Raw genomic sequence first — 20,703 nt, 5'->3', positions numbered from 1 at the left:
GGGGGGCCCGGCTGTATGAATTTTCATGGGTGCTAGACTTCAGTCATGCCGTGACAGAGCCTTGGTCAGCCTGGGATCTCAGACGCCCCATAGGCTTGAACGCAGGGAAGCTCAGAGACAGGTCTACGGGTCAGTTTTCCTGGGATTCCAGTCTTTACCTGGTGCCAGTCCAGAAGCGATGTCGTAACGCAGTGGAACCCACGCGAACGGCAGGTGTCTCTGCCTTTCGCCCTGAAAGCCAGCCGACCTTCTGCCCCACAGCTGCCCGGAGCTATGGACAGACGTGAAGGCTTAGCCACTTCTGACGGGACGGCCCTGGGTTTGCACTCTGGGGAACCACCCGTGCACGGAACTGTGTACATCCCTGTGAAGATGTGTGCTTCTACAGGGCCCTGTGCCACCAGAGGACAAAGCCATCCCGCTCACAACTTCTGGCATCCTCCCCCTGTGATCCAGTGACCCGGCCAAGACCCAGGATGAACTGAAGTTCTGATATCCGAGAATGTGTGTGAGACCAGCTTAATCCCCGAGCAGGGGACAGGGGCCGAATGTGGGAGCGCCCTCCCCGTCTGGAGCAGGTCTTCCGGCGAAGGAAGATCGCAGCCTCATTCCCTGTGGGGCGGGCTGCTGAGGAGGGTGAGGGGCTTCGAGACCTGGCCTTTGTTTCCTATTCTTCTCAAAGTTTGTAAGAGGGTCTCATGTACGCCGTTTTCTACCCACACTCCTGCCTTGGGGTCTTGCACATAAGCAGGGAATATATGTATACACAGAATCCATATATACACACACACATATATATCTGATGTATATACACATATATAAATCATTTATATACACATTATGTATGATATGTATACATATACATTAGATATAGTACATATACACATAATATACATACATACAAATATACATAGTATACATACATATATACAGGTAATATATATATACATTATGCATCATTTATATACACACATATGTAATATACATTATATATAACATATATACATATACACAATGTATACATATATGCATTTTATATAGTGCATATATACATATACATAATATACATACACATATATTTGTAGTATATATACACACAATTTATATATACATTAATATATGCACATATATACATAGATATACATTATATATAACATATACATATACACAACATATACATATATGCATTTTATATAGTGTATATATACATATACATAATATACATACACACATATTTGTAACATATATACACATAATTTGTATATACATTATGTATAATAGATGCACATATATACACATACATTATATATAACATATACATATACACATAATGTATACATATATGCATTTTATATAGTGTGTATATAAATATACATAATATACATACACATATATTTGTAATTATATACATATAATTTATATATACATTATACATAATGGGTGCACATAGATACATATACATTATATATAACATATAGACATATACACAGTATATACATATATGCATTTTATGTAGTGTGTATATACATATACATAATATACACGTATATTTGTAATATATACACATAATTTATATATACATTATATATAATACATGCACATATATACATAGATATACATTCTATAGTATACTGTAATATATAGTATATATTATACACATAATATATACATATACATAATATACATAGAGATATATATGTAATGTATGCATGTTATATTACATGTACATAATATATGCACATGTATACATTATATAATACATAAACACATATGCATAATATTCATACACATATATACATGGTATATACATGATGTAGATACACATATATACCCAACATATATATACATAATATACACAGATACATAATATGAGTATATATAACATACATATACACACATATATACATTATATATACATTATATATACATATACACATTATACACAAATATACACACGTATATACATGACATATACACACAAATAGACACATGATAATTGGCGTATATATACAATACATATACATCCACGTACTATATATACGTGTATATATTGACCAAATGTCTGTGTTATTTAGTGACAGAGTTGCAATCGGGTAGCCCAGAAAAGGGCGTGACGTGAACGGCCTTGGGGAATCCTAACACTCTGGTCAACCCCATCCCAATGTAGATATGCCACGAGGCGTAAGGTTTGCAAAACCAAAGCATCGGTGTGCTTGAAACATGAATCCTTATCGCAGTCCTTCTGGCCTTCTTGCCTTGTGACGGGAAAGGAGATGCACCCAAGTTGAGAGGCATCAGGCTCGCTTCCGCCTGGCCTTTTTTTCTGTACTGTGGTGGACACACGACTTTGCCTCAGTGTCAGGAGTAGAGCACAGCGGGGCGGAGAGAGAGGGAGACACGCAATCGGAAGCAGGCTCCAGGCTCCGAGCTGTCCGCACAGAGCCCGATGGGGGGCTCGAACTCATGGACTGCGAGATCGTGACCTGAACCAAAGTTGGACGCCCGACTGACTGAGCCCCCCAGGCGCCCCTCCCGTCCACCCATTTTGCCCATTCCCCCCCACCCCAGAACCCCACCCCTCTGGCTGCCATCGCTTTCCTCTGTGTACTGATGGCTCTGTTTCTGCCTTTTCTGTATGTTGCTCTTTCTCAATCTGGCTTGTTTCACTCAACATAATTCTCTAGCTCCATCGATGTCGTGCCAAACAGCACCACCTCATCCGTTTGTATTCCTGAATAATAGTCCATAATATTCCCTTGTGTGTGTGTGTGTGTGTGTGCGCACCACACTTCACCCGTCCATCTATCTCTGCACCCTTTATTTGCTTCCATATCCTGGCTGTTATATAAATAATACTGCTATAAACCTCACGGTGTCTGTGTCTTTCCCGTCTGGTATTTTCATTTCCTTTGGGTAAACACCCAGTAGTGTGGTTCCTGGATCCCAGGCCGATTTTATTTTCCACTTTTTAAAAAAAAAAAATTTTTCCTAACGTTTATTTATTTTTGAGACAGGGAGAGACAGAGCATGAACGGGGGAGGGTCAGAGAGAGAGACACACACAGAACGTAAAGCAGACTCCGAGCTGTCAGCACAGAGCCCGACGTGGGGCTCGAACTCACAAACCGTGAGATGATGACCTGAGCCAATGAGGAGTCAGACGCTCAACCGACTGAGCCACCCAGGCGCCCCTATTTTCCACTTTTTTGACGACCCTCCGTCCTGTTCTTCAGAGTGGCTGCAGCAGTCTGCGTTCCCACCAACAGGACACAAGCGTTCCCCTTTCTCCACATCGTCTCCGATGCCTGTTGTTGCCTGTGGTGTTTGTTCTAGACATTCTGACAGGTGCGAGGGGATACGTCACGGTGGTTTTGATTGGCATTCCCCAGATGCCGAGGGACGTGGACCATCTTTCCATGTGCCTGCTCTGTGCTGGCGTGGGGACACAGTCTAGCCTTCCCTCAGCACAGCCATCCATGAATTATCTGCGATCATTCCTCCCACGCGTACCGACTCCTTCCTGCCTTCCTCCTGCCTTGCAGGAGAGCAGATTTCTGCATTTCTGTTTGCTATTTATTTCCCCGCTTTGCTACCAAGGCCCGTGTGCTCGGACCCGCCCTGAACCTGCGTCCCCGGGCTCGCCCCGATGCGCTCACATCCTGCCTTGCAGACCACAAGCCAGCCAGTGTAATTTCCATCCAGTGGGGGGGGGGGGGGGGGAGCCAGCTGCTACAGAACTTGGCAGGGTCGAGGAGAAGTGGTCCCAGCTCGCTAATGAACATCCAGAAGGAAACTGTCTTCTCCTCTGGGTGGTTGCCTCCAAATGTGTCATGTTCTCATCGACATCGTTGAGAGGCATGATCAACGGCAACGTTTCATTATGTTGAAGGCACTCGTTGGCTCCAGAATGGGGACATTGGAAGACGGGCGTGTGTTAGACGTACCTGGAGATGCGTTTCTTCTCAAAGCAAGATGGATTAAGATTCTCTCACTGGACCAGAATGCCTGGGGGTGGGGCCGGACGCATGGATTTTGATCATCTCCTCCCTGGGATTTTGATTCCCAGTCCTGGGTGTGCAGGTAAACTGGGCAGTAAACTGGGCAGGGAAGCTGTGTGGGGGGCTGAGGTTCACGGTTCTATAAATTCTTAAGTTGGGGCTGAGGTGGTGGGAATGTGGTGACAAGCCCAGATGTCCCTTAAGGTCACAGATGCTTGGGTAAGGGGCACCGAGCCCCTGATCAGTTGAAAATGCACGTATAAGTTTTTGGGACTCACTCGAAAGGTAGCCACTCATAGAGCACCATTGAGCAGAAGGCTGGACGGTTAACGGTCGGCCCATACGCTCTGTGTATCACACGCTGCCTTCTTGTAGCCGAGAAAGCTGGAGAAGAGAAGATGTGGCTCCGAGGGAGGCAAACCATAAGCGACTCTTAAAAACTGAGAACAAAGTGAGGGTTGATGGGGGGTGAGAGGGCGGGGAGGGTGGGGGATGGGCTCTGAGGAGAGCCCCTGTTGGGAGGAGGCCATGAATGTTCCAAGGATGCCCACCGAATGGAGAACACGTTCATTCCTCAGACACGGCGGATGGCGTGAGGATTGCATAGGCGTCATCCCTTCGTGCCTCCCAGACGTCCCTGCGGCTCGACGACCCTCCTGGTCTTCCAGAGGAGTCCGAGGTTCACGCTTCATCACATCCCGGGATGTGCGCTTTCAGTCCTGAGGGTGAGCACGTCACGGGCCAAACCAGGATGCGTCGGGGGCTCTCTTTCCGCTTGCGGTTCAGGTGCAGGTAACTGGTTTACCCTCCGGCCCCATCCAGTCAAGCAATAAGGAGTCCACGCGTAGGAAGCAACAGTCCTCGAGACTGGACAGCAGGCACTTACGAAGGGGAACCCCCGGGAGCCGAAGCATCAGAGCGGGTGCCGTCGCGGTGTTCTGTCCCCGTGCGGGCCGTGGGGGATCTGGCCCTCAGGAGAGTGGACACAAGAGGGGGGCGGCCAGTGCCTTCTTTGCAAGCCCCCGTGCTCCTTTAGCTGCAAGGAAGGCTGCACAAGACACCCTCCGGGACCACCGTGTGCCCAACAGACCCTGGGGGTTCTCTGAGCACATGCACAAGGGCAATAATGGAACAAGTGGGGTGACCGTGTCTGCACCGCCCGGGGGAGATGACGAGGACCAGGAGAATGGCACTGGGCCCACGAGGAGGCGCAGACTGGAAGTGATGGGACGTTGAGACAAGTGGGACGGGAACGTGGGACAGGGGGCAGGGAGGCAGCCGTGAGCCGGACTTGACTGCTGCCAAGGGACGGCCGAAACGGTTGTGGTCCGTGGGTGAAGACGCTGGCTGTGCTCAGGAAGAGGACAGAGCGGCCTCCGGGAGGGATGAGGTCAGGAGAAACCCCGTCAGCGCACGCAGGGACGTCCCACAGCAGCTGCCGTCGCTTCCCTGCAAATGGCCCGGCTGCATCTGACATCTGGCTCTCGGGGCCCAAGCCGCCTGCCTTCTCCAGCGACGACACCACCTCCTGGAAGCCACCTCCACGCATATGAGTCACCGCCTCCTGCCCCCTGATGCAAAGATGGGACATTCCCATTCACGTGCTTTCATCCATCCCGTCCCTGGGAGTGCTGAGTCAGCTGCACGGCTCCTTTGGTCGATCTATCCCTCTGATTGATTTATTCTTATTTTTGAAACAGCACAAAACATCCCAAAGTGCCCTCATTCTCCAGGGGTCACACGGATGTCATCAAAACCTCACCCTGTGCTTTCCATTAATGATGGAAACTTTCCCTCCGATGACTAAACGGGTTTATGGGACTGTTGAGGGTGAACCCTAACATCTTCATGCTTAAGGAAAGGAACGGCCAGTGTCATCGGGGATATTAAACTATTTTACCTTTTACGCGTGTGGCTTTTCAACATCTCAATTAGTAATGTTCTCACTCTCTCCAGCAGTCACTGCCCAATAGACTTGATTTCGCCCCTGAGATAGCCCAGTGGTCAGAGCTCTCTGCCCATGGCCGGTGGTGAGTAAAAAATGCGTCCCCAACACCAAGGGTCTTAGAACAGCAAATGTTAATTATTGGTCATTAGCATATTAATTTATTGTATTAATACTATTTTAGTATTAATGTATTATAATCCTGATAGTATATTAACTTATTTTATATATGGCATGTTAATCCTGATAGTATATTAATTTATTATAGTCCTGATGTGTATAAACTGACTATATGCAGCACATTAATCCTGACACTATTAATTTTTATAGCAGTTTATTAATTTATTATAATCCTGATAGTATATTAATTTATTATACTACTATAATTATTCATTATAATCCTGATAGTATACTAATTTATTATAATCCTGATGTGTATAAACTGACTACATGTAGCATATTAATCCTGATACTGTATTAATTTTTTATAGTAGTTTATTAATTTATTATAATCATGATACTATATTAATTTATTGTATATAGTATGTTAATCCTATAGTATATTGTTGTTACAGTAATATATTAACTTATTATAATCCTGATAATATATTAATTTATTATAATCCTGATAGTATATTAACTAATTATATGTAGCATATTAATCCTGATAGCATATTCATTTATTATAGTAGTTTATTAATTTATTATAATCATGATAGTATCTTAACTTATCACCTATAGCATTTTAATGCTGATAGCATATTCATTTGTTATAGTAGTTTATTAATTTATTGTAATCCTAATAGTATCTTAATTTATTACATATGGTAGTATATGAATTTATTATAGTAATTTATTAATTTATTATAATGCTAATAGTACATTAATTTGTTATACATAGTATGTTAATCCTGATAGTACATTAAGTTATTATAATCCTGATAATATAGTAATTTATTATAACTGATTGTATACTAAGTGACTGTACATAGTATATTAATCCTGGAAGCATATTAAGCCATTATAGTAGTATATAAATTTATTATAATCCCAATACTCAATTAATTTACCATAGTCCTGACAGTATATTAGTTTATTAAAATTAGTGTATTAAATTGATCGATTTAATTAAATTTAAATTACATTTAAAAAGACAGACACTGCTTCCCTCCATGCAGAAGCTCCACAGGTGAGTGATGGGGATATTTCTGTGGCTGGGACCAGTCTGGCTTTGAAACAATTTCCTGGGCTAGAATGAGGGGAGGGATACCCAGGGTGCAGGAGATTGGAGACAGTGTGTGTGTGCCGATGTTCTTCTGCACAGAACTGCTGTCTCTGAGCAGCACTTTGTTACCACCCACAAAGGTTAGCATGAAGACACTCCTGGCAGAATGCATTTGCAAATTGTGTCACTCTCTTCACTGTAGGGGAGTTATTGAAGACGTCTTTGGCATTAATGACTCAGAGATACGACTGGAACAGCTCTCCTTCCTGGAAGAAAACGTTGGGAAATCGTTATTTGCAGAATAGGAGATGTCTCACTTTTTCCTTTGGCTGCTAGGAAGCTCAAAACTCAATTATTTTTAAAACTCTGGTCGTTGTGGTTGATAGGGATGCATTTATATTAACAGATTTCAAGTCAAGTGGGTGAGAGAAGACAATTTTTTTAAATGTTTATTTAGTTTTGAGAGAGGGAGGGAGACAGAGTGCAAGCAGGACAGGGGCAGAGAGAGAGAGAAGGAGACACAGAATCCCAAGCAGACTCCAGGCTCCGAGCTGTCAGCACAGAGCCCAACGCGGGGCTTGAACTCACGAACCGCGAGATCATGACTTGAGTTGAAGTCACGTGCTTAACCGACCGAACCACCCAGGTGCCCCGCGAGAAGGTATATGTTTAAATAGTCTGCCTTCCAAAGTTTTCATTATGAATAAATTTTTTCTGGAGAATTATACACATACTCAAAGGCCGGGAGAATATTCTCTTGGATCCCGCACGTACCCATTATGTTAAATAACTAGCAACCCATGGGCGGCCCTGTTTCTTCTACACCCACACCTGTCCCTTCCTACGAACCCCAGGTTTACCTGGAAGCTAACCCCACGCATCAGACAACTGCATTCAGCTACTTTTCTAAACATGCTTGCCTTTGCACTCAGTCCCAGCGTTACTGACCACCCCTTGCTGACAGGACGGTGTCCAAGTGTCTCGTCTTTCTATGGCATTGATGGCCCTTCCCTGACTTGTTCCTTTTCTTGGGCCCTGATGACATTTTCCAAAGTGAAAGCATGCAATTTAAAAAGAAAGAGTGCATCTCATGATTGTACTGTAGTAAGATACTCCGGGGGCCAGAGGAAACCAATAATTCCTCTCTGCCCCCGTCATGCCTGGGACGACAAGTCATGGCTCCATTCACCAAGGCGGGGGTGCCATTGTCTTCTGGCATTCTGCAAGGAGACCCCATTCTATGGCAGCACAACATGAGTGTGCATGTGTGCAACGTGCTTAGATTGCTGCGCCATCTTGGGTTTTCTTCAAAACCCCATCGTTGCTTCCGTGGCTGTGTGGTTCCGGCCGAGCGGTCAGCCGTGCCCGTCCACGCGCTGCTCACGGATCAATCACCATCGCTCGGATCTCCTAAATCAAACACGAGCGAGGCTCTCCTTCAGAATGTGCGTTGAGGTCACAGCTGCCGTGGGTCTACAGTCTTGCGAAATTGGTATTGATGGCTAGTCCATTTAAGCAATTACGATCCTCTCAGTGTGTGTCTGCACTTGGCAGAGGGGAGATCTGCCTTGGCTGCTTGCAGAAGTGAAAGTCGTGGACTGTGTTTTCCAAAAATGACTGACTCAGAGCCATGGAAGCTTTAGAGTGCAGGGCGACTTGGTGCGTCTTAGGGGGAAAACGGGAACTTGGTAGGACCACACCCATCGCCGGGGCCCGTCCGTAGGTGGCATGGCTCTTACTGAGGACGCATTCTCAAAGGCGGCTTGGAAAACCCTCGTTAACAGAGCAGAAAAGACAAAGGCCCGTGGAATCCCAAATGTGTTATCCAGTGTCAAAATCAGGGGACAGTTAACAGATTTTTTCTTAAGCTTTTGAGTTTCCTGTGGACTTCTACTAACGGCTGTGGAACATGGGTCGGCCGTCATTTTCTGTATAAAGAATAATTTTTTTTTGGCTTTTGTTTACCATAAGTATGGTCTCTGGTGCAGCATTAATTCTGCTTTGAAAGCGGGTAAGCAGATATAGTCAATACCTAAGAAATGGGCACACTTCTTCCCGTTTTTTTACTTTTTAAATTAAGATTTTTTTAATGTTTATTTTCGAGAGAGAAAGGTTCAAAAAATAATAATAACAAAAAAAATAATAACAACCCCCCCCCCCCAAATGTATGAATTACTCTTAGGACACATACAAAACCAAGCAGCTGACAAGCTTTGGCCCACGGATCATTGGTTCTCAAATCCTGGTCTAGATGATTTGCTTTCCTCAGGGGTCATCAGAGGAACAGAACCGATTGGATGCGCAGGGAGGAAGAGATGTCTTATGGGGAATTGGCTCAGACCATCATGGAGCCCGCAGACCGCGACCGTCTGCCCTCTGCAAGCTGGAGGGCCTTCCCACCTGCCTGTCTGCACGAGAAGATGGGAAGTTACGGGTCCGCGTCCCAGGATCCTTGGTGCCGGGGATCCTCCCCTGAGCCGGATTCTTCCAGGTACGTCTGCTGTCATCCCACGAGGCGGAGGGATGACCTCGGACAGGGAGTGCTCACGGCACGGGGGCACGTCTTCCGGCCAGCATGCCAGCACGGTGACAGGGGAGCATCTGCTTCTTCTGGAGTCCCCACAAGACTCCCCAGTCCAGTGGTGACATCACAGGGGCTGCAGATGCCAGGATGCTTCCCAGGGCTTCTAATTCACAGGTCTGTGTTCACACCATTCCCACCACCCCCCCTTCCATGTACTGAAATATAGTTGACACACAATGTTATACCACTTTTGGGTGCACAACACGGTGAATCGCTGGGACCCTATGTCTTCCCCTCCCCTTCCCCCGTTTTGCCCGTCACCTCCCCTCCCTCCCCTCTGGCAACCACCAGTTTGTTCTCTGCGTTTATGGGTCTGTTTCTACTGTGTGGTTCTTCACAGTCCGCACGGGAGTGAGATCATACGGTATTTGTCTTTCTCATTTCGCTTAACATGGCACCCTGGAGGTCCATGCGTGTTGTAGCAAATGGCAAGATCTCATTCTTTTTCTTTTTTTTTTTTTTATGCTTGAGTAATATTCCAGATGATTCTGTTCTTACAGGGCCGAAATCGACCCAGCTATTTGTAGAAAAGCAACAGCCCGTGTCTTTCCCACGCTGGCCGAGGATGAACAGAAAGTCGCCTTTTCTTCCTGCTCACATCATCCAGACTGGTTGTGCTCCCTGCGAGGCAGAAGCATGCCTGGAACAACAGTGGGTATTTACTGGGTATCTCCCGCACGCCCGGCATTGTTCTCAAAGGACTATGTTGAAGCTCCTAAGTGCTCCTGGGGTTGAGGGCAGTTAGAGCCCTCGTTTTCAGGATGAGATGTCTAGGGGACAGTCGGAGGAGAAGACAGAGGCTGCATCTGTCCTCCCTATACGCAAACGATGACTTGTTTTTATCGATCTGCAACTCGTCTCAGTTAGATGGATGTGCTGTGGAGCTGAAATGACTCATCAGTGAGCTGAAATGATGTGCCCGTGGGTCAGACCATCACGTATGACTGCTTAAGTGACTTTCTAAAAAATACAGCCTTTGACGGGGTCACCTGGGTGGCTTAGTCAGTTGAGCATCCAACTCTTGATTTTGGCTCAGGTACTATTCTCATGGTTCGTGGGATCAAGGCCCACGTCGGGCTCTGCAGGGACAGTGTGGAGCCTGCTTGGGATTCTCTCTCTCTCTCTGCCTCTCTCTGCGCCTCCCCTGCTGGCACTCTCTCCCTCTCTCTCTTTGTCTCAAAAATAAATAAATATTAAGAAAACAAAAAAATAAATAAGTATATCCTGTGATAGATGATGGGGCATGAAGCCCAGTGCGAGTCCAACGTTGCTTTAGACGTCCTTGAGAAGATATATTTTACGTAAGTCAAACACTTAAATGAGGAGGCTTGGCATCAAGTGGATGGCCTGCCACAGTGTGGGTGGGCCACACCCTATCAGTTGAAGGAATTAAGAGAAACTAAGAGGAGTCCCTCCAATGAAGAGGGAATTCTGCCTCCAGAGCACAGCATAGAAATTCCACCTGAGTTTACAGCACAGTGCCCTGCAGAATTTGGACTGAAGCATGCATCAACTCAGGTGAATTTCCAGCCCGATGGCCTGCCTTATGGATTTGGGACTGGCCAGCAGCCCTCAAAGTCATTTGAGGTGATTCCTTAGAATAAATCTGTCTCTCTCTTGGTTGGTACGTAAATAGATGGATGGATGATAGATAGATAGATAGATAGATAGACAGATAGATATGATGGATGATAGATAGATAGATAGATAGATATGATGAATGGATGATGGATAGATAGATAGATAGATATGATGGATGGGTGGGTGGGTGGGTGGATGGATGGATGGATGGACAGACAAGATAGATAGATAGATAGATAGATATGATGGATAGATAGATAGATATGATGGATGGATGATAGATAGATAGTTGTCAGTGATAAGAAACAGAGAAGATACAGATAGAGATATAAGGTATCTGTATATTTGCCTACTGATATTTCCATGTTTCTCTCTGTGTTTCTATATCTGTATCTCTTTCTGCACGTGTTTCTCTGCCTTTCTCTGTCTCCCGTTGCCTCTCTGTCTGGAGATCCCTAACTATTACAGCCCCAAGGACACAAAACCAGCACAATGCCCCACAACAGCTGGCCCGCGTCTGGTTCCGGGCCAGAGCCCCTCCCCGTGATCTCCGTGAAAGGATTAAACTATTCCGGCCATCACTGACCTGCAGAATCTGAGGGTACCCTGTCTAGACAGGTCTTGGGTTTCCTGCATCTGAGCAGAGCCCGTGCCAAATGTGGTCTGTTAACGGGGAGGTCAAGACAACTGACTTTTATTAAGACGCCTAAACCTCAGACGCTGAGTGGGATTTCCAGGCTCTTACATCAGGTCTCAGATTGGGAAGAGCCTTGTGAGTGAGGGTCATGGGGTGGGGGCTGTGACGTCCCTGTGGCCAAAATACATTTTTTGAGATCTGTGGGCTCCCCCCCCCCCCCCCCCCGCTGAGTTCATTTTGCTTTCGTTCGTGGGTCCAACTGTTCACCAGGAGCCCTTGGGCCGGAGCTGGAACACTCACAGCCTTGTCGGCAGCCGAATGCTGTCCGCAGGTTAATTGCAGCTGAGCGCGGGGGGCACAGGCTGGCCGTGGTCCTGAGCAACGACCCCGTGAGTTCTGTTTTCACTGCCCAGCGACACGACAGGATGGCCACACGCTCCAGGAATCTGCTGACTCCCTCCGACACATTTATAATTCGGAAGTGAAACCAGTGTGGCTTCCCACCCTCACCCCCCTCCTCCCGCCCCCCTGGTAACCGTGTTCATCCAGCACCATGGTCTTGCAGCCTTGTAGCTCCGTGAATTTCTGGTTCTTTCCACTGGGCTGGGTCTGTCTGGGCTCAAGCCGTTGCCTTGCTTATGTCAAACCCGAGTCCCCGTCTGAAGTTCACCAAACCCGATGCGAACCGTCCGGGCAATCTTAGCTGCCCAGAGCGAGCAGAGAAGCTCCCCTCGTTTGCAGCACGGCTTCCTGCTGGCCCGGCCCGCAGCTGCCCAGCTCCGTCTGGAATTCTCCAATGGGCAGTCTTCGCAGAATGCTTTTGCTTCCCCGTGAATCCTGCTGCTTGGCCCTTTCCCATTTGGACAATAAAAACAAGCAGCTTGGGAGCATAACTTTGCAAGAAAATTTTATGCCCGTGCACTTTTTTTAATAGACATTTTTTTAAACTTTATTTATTTTCAGAGAGAGAGAGCAGGGGAGGGGCCGACAGACAGAGAGAGAGAGAGAGAGAGAGAGAGAGAATCACAAGCAGGGTCTGCACTGCCAGTGTGGAGCCCGATGTAGGGCTCGAACCCATGGACCATGAGATCACGACCTGAGCTGAAATCAAGAGGCGGACGCTTAACTGACTGAGCCACCCAGGTGCCCCCAACATACTGCTAAAGGGACGGTTTCTGCAGAGTTTTGAGGTCCAAGGTAAAAAAAAGTTGTGCACATGCCCATTTATCCTAACACCTGTCAATGTTTCAGGATCCATCATGAGGAGTTTCTTTCTCCAAACTCCCCCCCCCAAACCCCCACTGTCATCAACCCACAATTGCTTCCCTCTTGTACTTCCGTTTCTAAGCAGTCGTATACTCACAATGCGCCAGCTTGGCAGAGATATGGTTATAAAAGTGCATTCACCACCCAAACTTTTGTTTCACTGCACAATGATTCCTCAGTGGCTCACGTCTTCTTGGATCTCTAGCAGTGAGCACTCACCCGCCATTGCCAGCTGTCCCTTCGCCCAAGGTACACTGGGTGAAAGTCCCCCCTTGATGAAATGCAGTGATATCTATGGGCAACAGCCCAACTGGGTGATGGGTGAGGAGGACTGAAACCATTTGGAGAGGAAATCTGCATGAGTCCTTCTAAATGGCTTGGGATCTGAAGCAAGGCAAGCTTGGCCAGAGGGTGGCAGGACCCTCAGGGTAACTAGTCACGGGTGAGGACATTGAATGACATCTACCTTGTGCATCAACATGGCAGGTGGCCTCTTGTCCATCTAACAAAAGCTGCTTTGTGTGTCTGAGTTGGACAGGACTAAGGACAACCCAACGTTGAACTTGGTGGCCAACGTCTGGGTCCAGACGTTGCTGTGTTTGTGAAAGCAGCTTCAGCTATCACCAGTGCATGTGACCTCGTTGACTACGTCTTCTGGCCATGATGACACCCAGCCTGTTCTAGAGATGTATTGTCTCACACGGTAGCCACTAGCCATCAATGGCTAACAAAATTTAAATTCTTTAAAACAGGGACACCTGGATGGCTCAGTTGGTTAAGCATCCAACTGTTGGTTTTGGCTCAGGTCATGATCTCACAGTTCATGATTTTGAGCCTCACATGGGGCTCTGTGCTGACAGCTCAGAGCCTGCTTGGGATTCTCTCTCTCCCTCTCTCTCTGGCCCTCCCCTGCTTGCTCTCTCTCTCTCTCTCTCTCAAAATAAATAAATAAACTTACAAAATTATAAAATCTAAGAAAATTTAAAAGTCACTTCCTGGGTATTACTAGCCACATTTCCAAGGCTCACAGGCCACCATATTGGACCCCATTGCTCGGAACATTTTCCCATAATTGCTCAAAATTCTGTAGGACTGACCATGATAGTCTGGACAGTGGGTATTTCCAAGGATCATCCAATTATGAAGAGATTAAAGTATTTTTAATTTGTGGAATTTTTAATTTATTTTTTATTTTTATTTTTTAATTTTTTTCAATATATGTTTATTGTCAAATTGGTTTCCATACAACACCCAGTGCTCATCCCAAAAGGTGCCCTCCTCAATACCCATCACCCACCCTCCCCTCCCTCCCACCCCCCCATCAACCCTCAGTTTGTTCTCAGTTTTTAAGAGTCTCTTATGCTTTGGCTCTCTTAATTTGTGGAATTTTTTAACTTGTAAGATCCTAAGGTGCATGGTGGATGACACCCATGGAAAATACCGTACAACTAGCAACATTCTCTTCATAACGAGGACACAAATATATTTACCTCAAAACCTGTAGCCCATGAGATAGTGTAAAAAAGTCCGGATGTGAACGAAAACCACATTCTGAAAAATCCCTAAAACTGCGATACTTCTAAATCTGCATGGAGAGTCATACCATCCACCTGGAGTAAGGCTACGGAAGTCTACTAATTGTTTATAAACACATATGTGCTGATTCTCAGGTTCCCTCACGATTATTTTGCCATCTGCAGACGAGCAAAAGGCAAGAATCCAGCTTCCCAGAGGGGCAAAGCAGGTGCAGGTGAGTAACCAGCAAAACAGCGGACCAGTCGTGCCTGACTGTGTTGTTGGAGATGTGCACGATCCATCCCTTTCAGAAGGCTGGCCGTCTTATTCGGAGTAACGCTCACCCGGGGTGGGCAGAGACGGCCGAGAATTTGTTTGAACACAACCACCGTTTATTCGTTTTCAATCACTCGTGCATTGCAGGTGTCCCAGCTTGAGGAGCGTTCTTCCACGTGGCGCCTGGGACGTGCAGGTTCTTCACCAGCTGTGGGTTCTGCCGTCTTCGACACCTGGCTCCCAAGGTACGCACGTTTTTGTTTCTTGGCTCTTTGCTGTGGCTGTGTTTGGGCCGTGGTTCCATTTTGGTGCAGCTGCAAGGGCAGCTGGTCCCGGGGCACCTGGGGGGCTCAGTCGGTTGAGCGTCTAAGTCTTGATTTCGGCTCCGCTCATGATCTCATGGTCCGTGAGTTTGAGCCCTACGTTGGGCTCCATGCTGACTGTGGGGAGTGTCCTTGTGATTGTCTCTCTGTCCCTTTCTCTCTACCCCTCCCTTGCTTATGCTCGTGCTTTCTCTCTCTCTCTCCCAAAATAAATAAAGTTAAAAAAAAAACAAACAAACCCGCCCATCCCTCTCTGCCAGGACGGGAAATTCATGCAGACTCTTTGGAAATCCATTTGGCACTGGCTTGTGGAGAAACTCTTGGGTACGTGTGCATGTGTAAGCGTGTCCTTAGTGGTAATGTCTGCAGTGGTGATAAACCTGCACAGAACCCACATGTTTGCTGATGGGAGGGTGGATATATAAAGTGCGCAATCATTGCATAATGGGCTATTGTGCAAATAATACACTGAATCTGTGTGCAATGTTATGCATGAGGGTTAGCAATCCAGTGTTCAGAGAAAAAATGACACGGGACCAGACAGCGTGCTTTCAATGACTAAGGCTCAAAAATAAACATACTTATATGACATATATATGTAATACACACACATGTATACACGGGTGTATATGACATATATATGTCATGTTATATATATTATATTACACATATTATTATCGGTAATGATATATTATACATGATAACATTATGCATGACAATGTGCATAAGATAGATAAGACGTATATGTAATATACATACATGCATATACACATTACATATGTGCATCTTAGAAATTCTTAGAAATCTTTCAGTGTCGACAGAAAAAAAAAATACAGAACACCAGACAGTGTGCTACCAATGAGTAAGACTCAAAAGTAAACATATTCATATATATATATATATATACATGTATATGTAATATGCACGTATATAATATGTATATAATAATGCAGCATATATAATATAATGTTGTGTATGGTAATATAGTATTATGTATGATAATGTATAATGTAAATAAGACTTGTATATGTAACATACACAGACATAATATATATAAATAAATATATATATAAATATTTATATATATATATAAATTACATATGTGCCTCTTAGAAATTCTTAGAAATCTTAGAAATTCAGTGTTGACACACCCAAAAAAATACAGAACACCAGACAGTGTGCTATCAATGAATAAGACTCAAAAGTACACATACATATATATATATATGCATATATGTAATACATGTAAGATATATGTATTACCTATATGTCTTACCTATAATATAATAGTATTGTATATATGATAATACAACATCATGTATGATAATAAGTATAATATAATTAAGACATGTATATGTAACGTATACAGACACATATATATTACATATGGCTCTCTTTAGAAATTCTTAGAAATCTTAGAAATTCAGCGATGACCGAAAAAAAATACAGAAGACCAGACAGTGCACTATCAATGAATAAGGCACAAAAGTAAAGATACTTACATATATGTCTTATACGTAATATAATAAAATATATAATATAATATATTATGCATGATACTATGTAATGTAGATAAGACGTGTGTATAATATATATAGACACATATTACATTATTATTATGTAATATAATAATGTAATATAATAATATACTATGTATAATAATATTTACAATATAGATGTGTGTATAATATATACAGGCGTATATTACAGATATATATATGTAATATACCATAATAATATACCACATATAATACATTATGCATGATAACATATAATGTAGTTAAGACATGTGTGTAATATATAGACATATATTACAGACATATATAATATAATTTAATATAATAATATATCATATATGAGAATATATTACGTATGATAATTTTTATAGTATAGATGTGAGTGTAATATATACGGCATATATTACATATATATAACATAACATCACATAATAATATACCATATAATATATTATGTATGATAATACTTATAGCATAGATCAGACATGTGTGTAATATATGCAGACTTATATTACATGTGTTATATATAAGTATATATGTACATGTACATATGCTATATACAATATAGTATCGTATGTTATTATATGTTATACATATGTACACATGTATGTGTATGCCTTGTATGTAATACGTATCAGTCTATACACATGATACAGATATACACACAAACATATGTATATATATCTTAGTCTGTTTGCACTGTTATAACAATATATCACGGACTGGGGAGCTAACACACAACAGACATGTGTCTCAGTTCTGGAGCCTGATCTCACGTCCCAGATCAAGGCTCCAGCAGATCTCGTTTCTGGTGAGGACCCTTTTCCTGCAGTGTAGATGGCCATCTTCCCACTGTGTCCTCACATAAGGGAAGGGGTGAGGGGGCTCTCTGGGGTCTGTTTTGTAAGGTCCCTGATGAATTCATGGGGACTGCACCCTCATGACCTGATCACCTCCCAAAAGCCCATGTCCCGATGCCCTCACCATGGGGATTAGGGCTTCAACATAGGCTTCTTAACTACATTATATGTTATCATGCATAATATATTATATGTGGTATATTATTATGGTATGTTATATTATATATATATTATATTGTCTTATGCAGTTCAGAACACTGAGAAGTCCAAAGACACATTGCCAGTGAGCTGGAGACCCAGGAGAGCCCGTGACGTGGTTCCAGTCTGAGTCTGAAGGCAGGAGAAGACAGCTGTCCCAGTGCAAAGGGACTCAGAGAAGAGTCCCTTCTCGCTCATGGGAGGTTTGGTCTTTTGTTCTACTGGGACACCTTCAACTGATTGGACGAAGCCCACCCACACTGGGGTAGGTCATGTGCTTTACTGAGTCTACCCATGCAAATGCTATATAATGTCTATATGTGTGTGTGTGTGTGTGTGTGTGTATGTGCTGACAGCTCAGAGCCCAGAGCCTGCTTCGGATTCTGTCTCCCTCTCTCTCTAACCCTTCCCTGCTCGTGCTCTGTCTCTGTCTCTCAAAATTTGCAGAGGGGAGAAGACAGAGCGATCACGGCCAATGAAGACAGAACACAGACGCGGCCAAAGAGCGTTCCACAGCACGTAGGACGGTGTGTGTTGAGGAGAGGCCAGCTTCGCCATGGCAGCCAGGGTGGAACAGGAGCCACCCTTTTTTTTTCTCTCCTAGAGAAACGTCCGATTCATAGGATGACTGATGTGTGTCCAACAGCGATTCTGAACCTGCCCACTTCCTTCACTTGCAAGGGGTCAGAACTCGTCTAATCTGTCACGGCCCCGCTTCCCGTCTGAGCTATGATGGTCCCCTAATGTGCCGTCTAGACAGCCGCCCCAAGATGCTTAAAAATGTCAACCACCCCATTGCACATTCTTCCTGAAAACCGTCCTACACCGTTTCGGGTTAACGGTGAGACCCCTTCCTGTGTACTAGCTGGCCGTGCGTTCATGCACCCTACCGTCACCCCGTTCTATTTCCCCCGGCCCTTTCCTCCGCCCCTGGCTGCGTGCAATTTGACCCAGCTCTTTAGACGGCTCCTTTTCCGATTCCTGGGTCACCCTAAGTGACCTGTCTCCCCACCACCTCATGGAAACTTGCTCACCATAGCACGCTCACAGATACGTCTGAGGTCTTGTGGGACCCCGCCAGGCAAGCCTTTGAGGCCCACGTTGCCGGCAGTGAAAAGCAAAGGTCCTGTGAAGTCCCGAAACTGTAGGCTTAGTGGAAACCAATGCGTGACACGTACGGGTTATGCAAAGAGGTTGTGGTTAGGACCATCTTTATCTCGTGCAGAGCAGGGTGGGGGGGTGGGGGTGGGACGAAAAGACCGTTTGGGATTTTCTTTGAGAGCGAATGCACGTGTGCATACGAGCCAGGGGCCATCGACACGACTGTGGACACAGAGGACCCATGTCTCCAGAAATCTCAGTTGAGCATGCAATCCTGTGTTTTGGGAGAGCTCTCCGTGAACCACATACAGAGAACGAACGCCCCCTCCCATCCCTCCGGGCTGGGACTTGGCACACGGGGGTCTTGCGACTGTACCTCCCCCGGAAAATCCGCACACACGTGGAGCCTCTGAACGCGACTGTGTTTGCACACAGGGTCTTTGCAGATTGAGCTGCTTACGAGGGGGGCACGGCTGTCTGCGAACGACCCCTTCAACCTCCATCCACTTTAAAACCCAGTCTCCGCGGCAAGCCTAAGCAGGCACGAAAGCCGGAGGGTGTCCACCCAGAGCCCTGCTCTGCTATCACATCAGCTCGAAGGCATGTAAACAACAGGCTCAGGCCCCTACATTCGCTGCCAAATGTACGCGATAAATCATCCCTGACCTCGGCCCCGTGCACAGTCATCGGCAGATTAAACCGCGTCTGGCGTGTGTTCCGGGGCCAAAGGTCTCTCGTGGCCATTAGAGCTGAGTTCTCCTCCAGGGAACGTTCTAGGGAGGGGCCTCGAAGGACGCCTTCCCGCCCACGCGCGCCTTCGCCGTCTGGATGTCCACGGGGACCGTGACAACCAGGCCACGCTTTGTGCGGCGGCCGGGATGCGTTTCAGAGCCCAGGTGGGTGGGCCACGCGGTAGGGAGAAAATGGTCCGTGGGTTTCAGCAGGGGCGTGGGCACGACGCGCTCGCCTGTATCCTGTGCACCCCCATCTGTGTGCGTCTCCCTCGCCTTGTATTGGCCCATCCCCGCCTCTGTTCGCTCGGCCATCGTGGTGGCGGTGAGCCTTCCCATCACCCAGACTTCTGTAGGTGGGACGGGTCTCTTCTTACCGCACTCCCAGGGTGCTCCATAACTCCTCGAATTTTGTGACTGTCAGCTGCTAAACCGTGTCCCACCCCCCCCAAATTCATGTTGGAGCCCCACCCCCCCCAGGACCCCCGAATGGCACTGTCTTTGGAGGTGGGGTCTTGAAAGAGGCGATCAAGCTAAAATGAGGTTATGGGGGTGCATCCTAATCGCAAGGCACCGGGGTCCTTCTAAGGAGACGGATGAGGACACAGAGGACCGAGCCTGTGAGGACACGGGGAGAATAACCTACAGGTTTTTTCCAACCCTTCCGCCAACTCTTTCTTTATCATTTGGCAGACCTGTCTTAGCTGTGAAATGTTGCAACCAGATTGTAAAGAAATCCCAGAGAAGATTTCCAACCACTTGTGTGCCCCCATTCCGGCTGAGAGCTGAAGATTTTCCAAGTGTCCTAAGAAGATGCCTGTGCAATGTTCCTACCATTCAAGGCTGCATCTGAAGCTCCGGTTGGTTCTAAGTCTTTAAAAATTTTTTTAATGTTTATTTATCTTTTAGAGAGACAGAGAGAGGGAGAGAGAGAGCGCACAAGTGAC

General features: G+C 45.7%; 1 long non-coding RNA gene across 1 annotated transcript; it reads left to right on the top strand.

Moving 5' to 3' along the window:
* The first annotated feature begins 15,064 nt into the window (after window positions 1-15,064).
* LOC128311541 (uncharacterized) lies at window positions 15,065-19,142 on the top strand. The gene is made up of 3 exons (XR_008289990.1): window positions 15,065-15,271; window positions 17,975-18,189; window positions 18,372-19,142. It is a non-coding gene; the product is annotated as an uncharacterized LOC128311541 (long non-coding RNA).
* Window positions 19,143-20,703: the final 1,561 nt, after the last annotated feature.

Source organism: Acinonyx jubatus, chromosome X (genome assembly GCF_027475565.1).
Source record: "Acinonyx jubatus isolate Ajub_Pintada_27869175 chromosome X, VMU_Ajub_asm_v1.0, whole genome shotgun sequence".
In the NCBI taxonomy this organism is placed as follows: Eukaryota; Metazoa; Chordata; class Mammalia; order Carnivora; family Felidae; genus Acinonyx; species Acinonyx jubatus.
The sequence above is the reverse complement of the archived record's forward strand: the minus strand, read 5'-3'. Positions and strand labels throughout refer to the sequence as shown.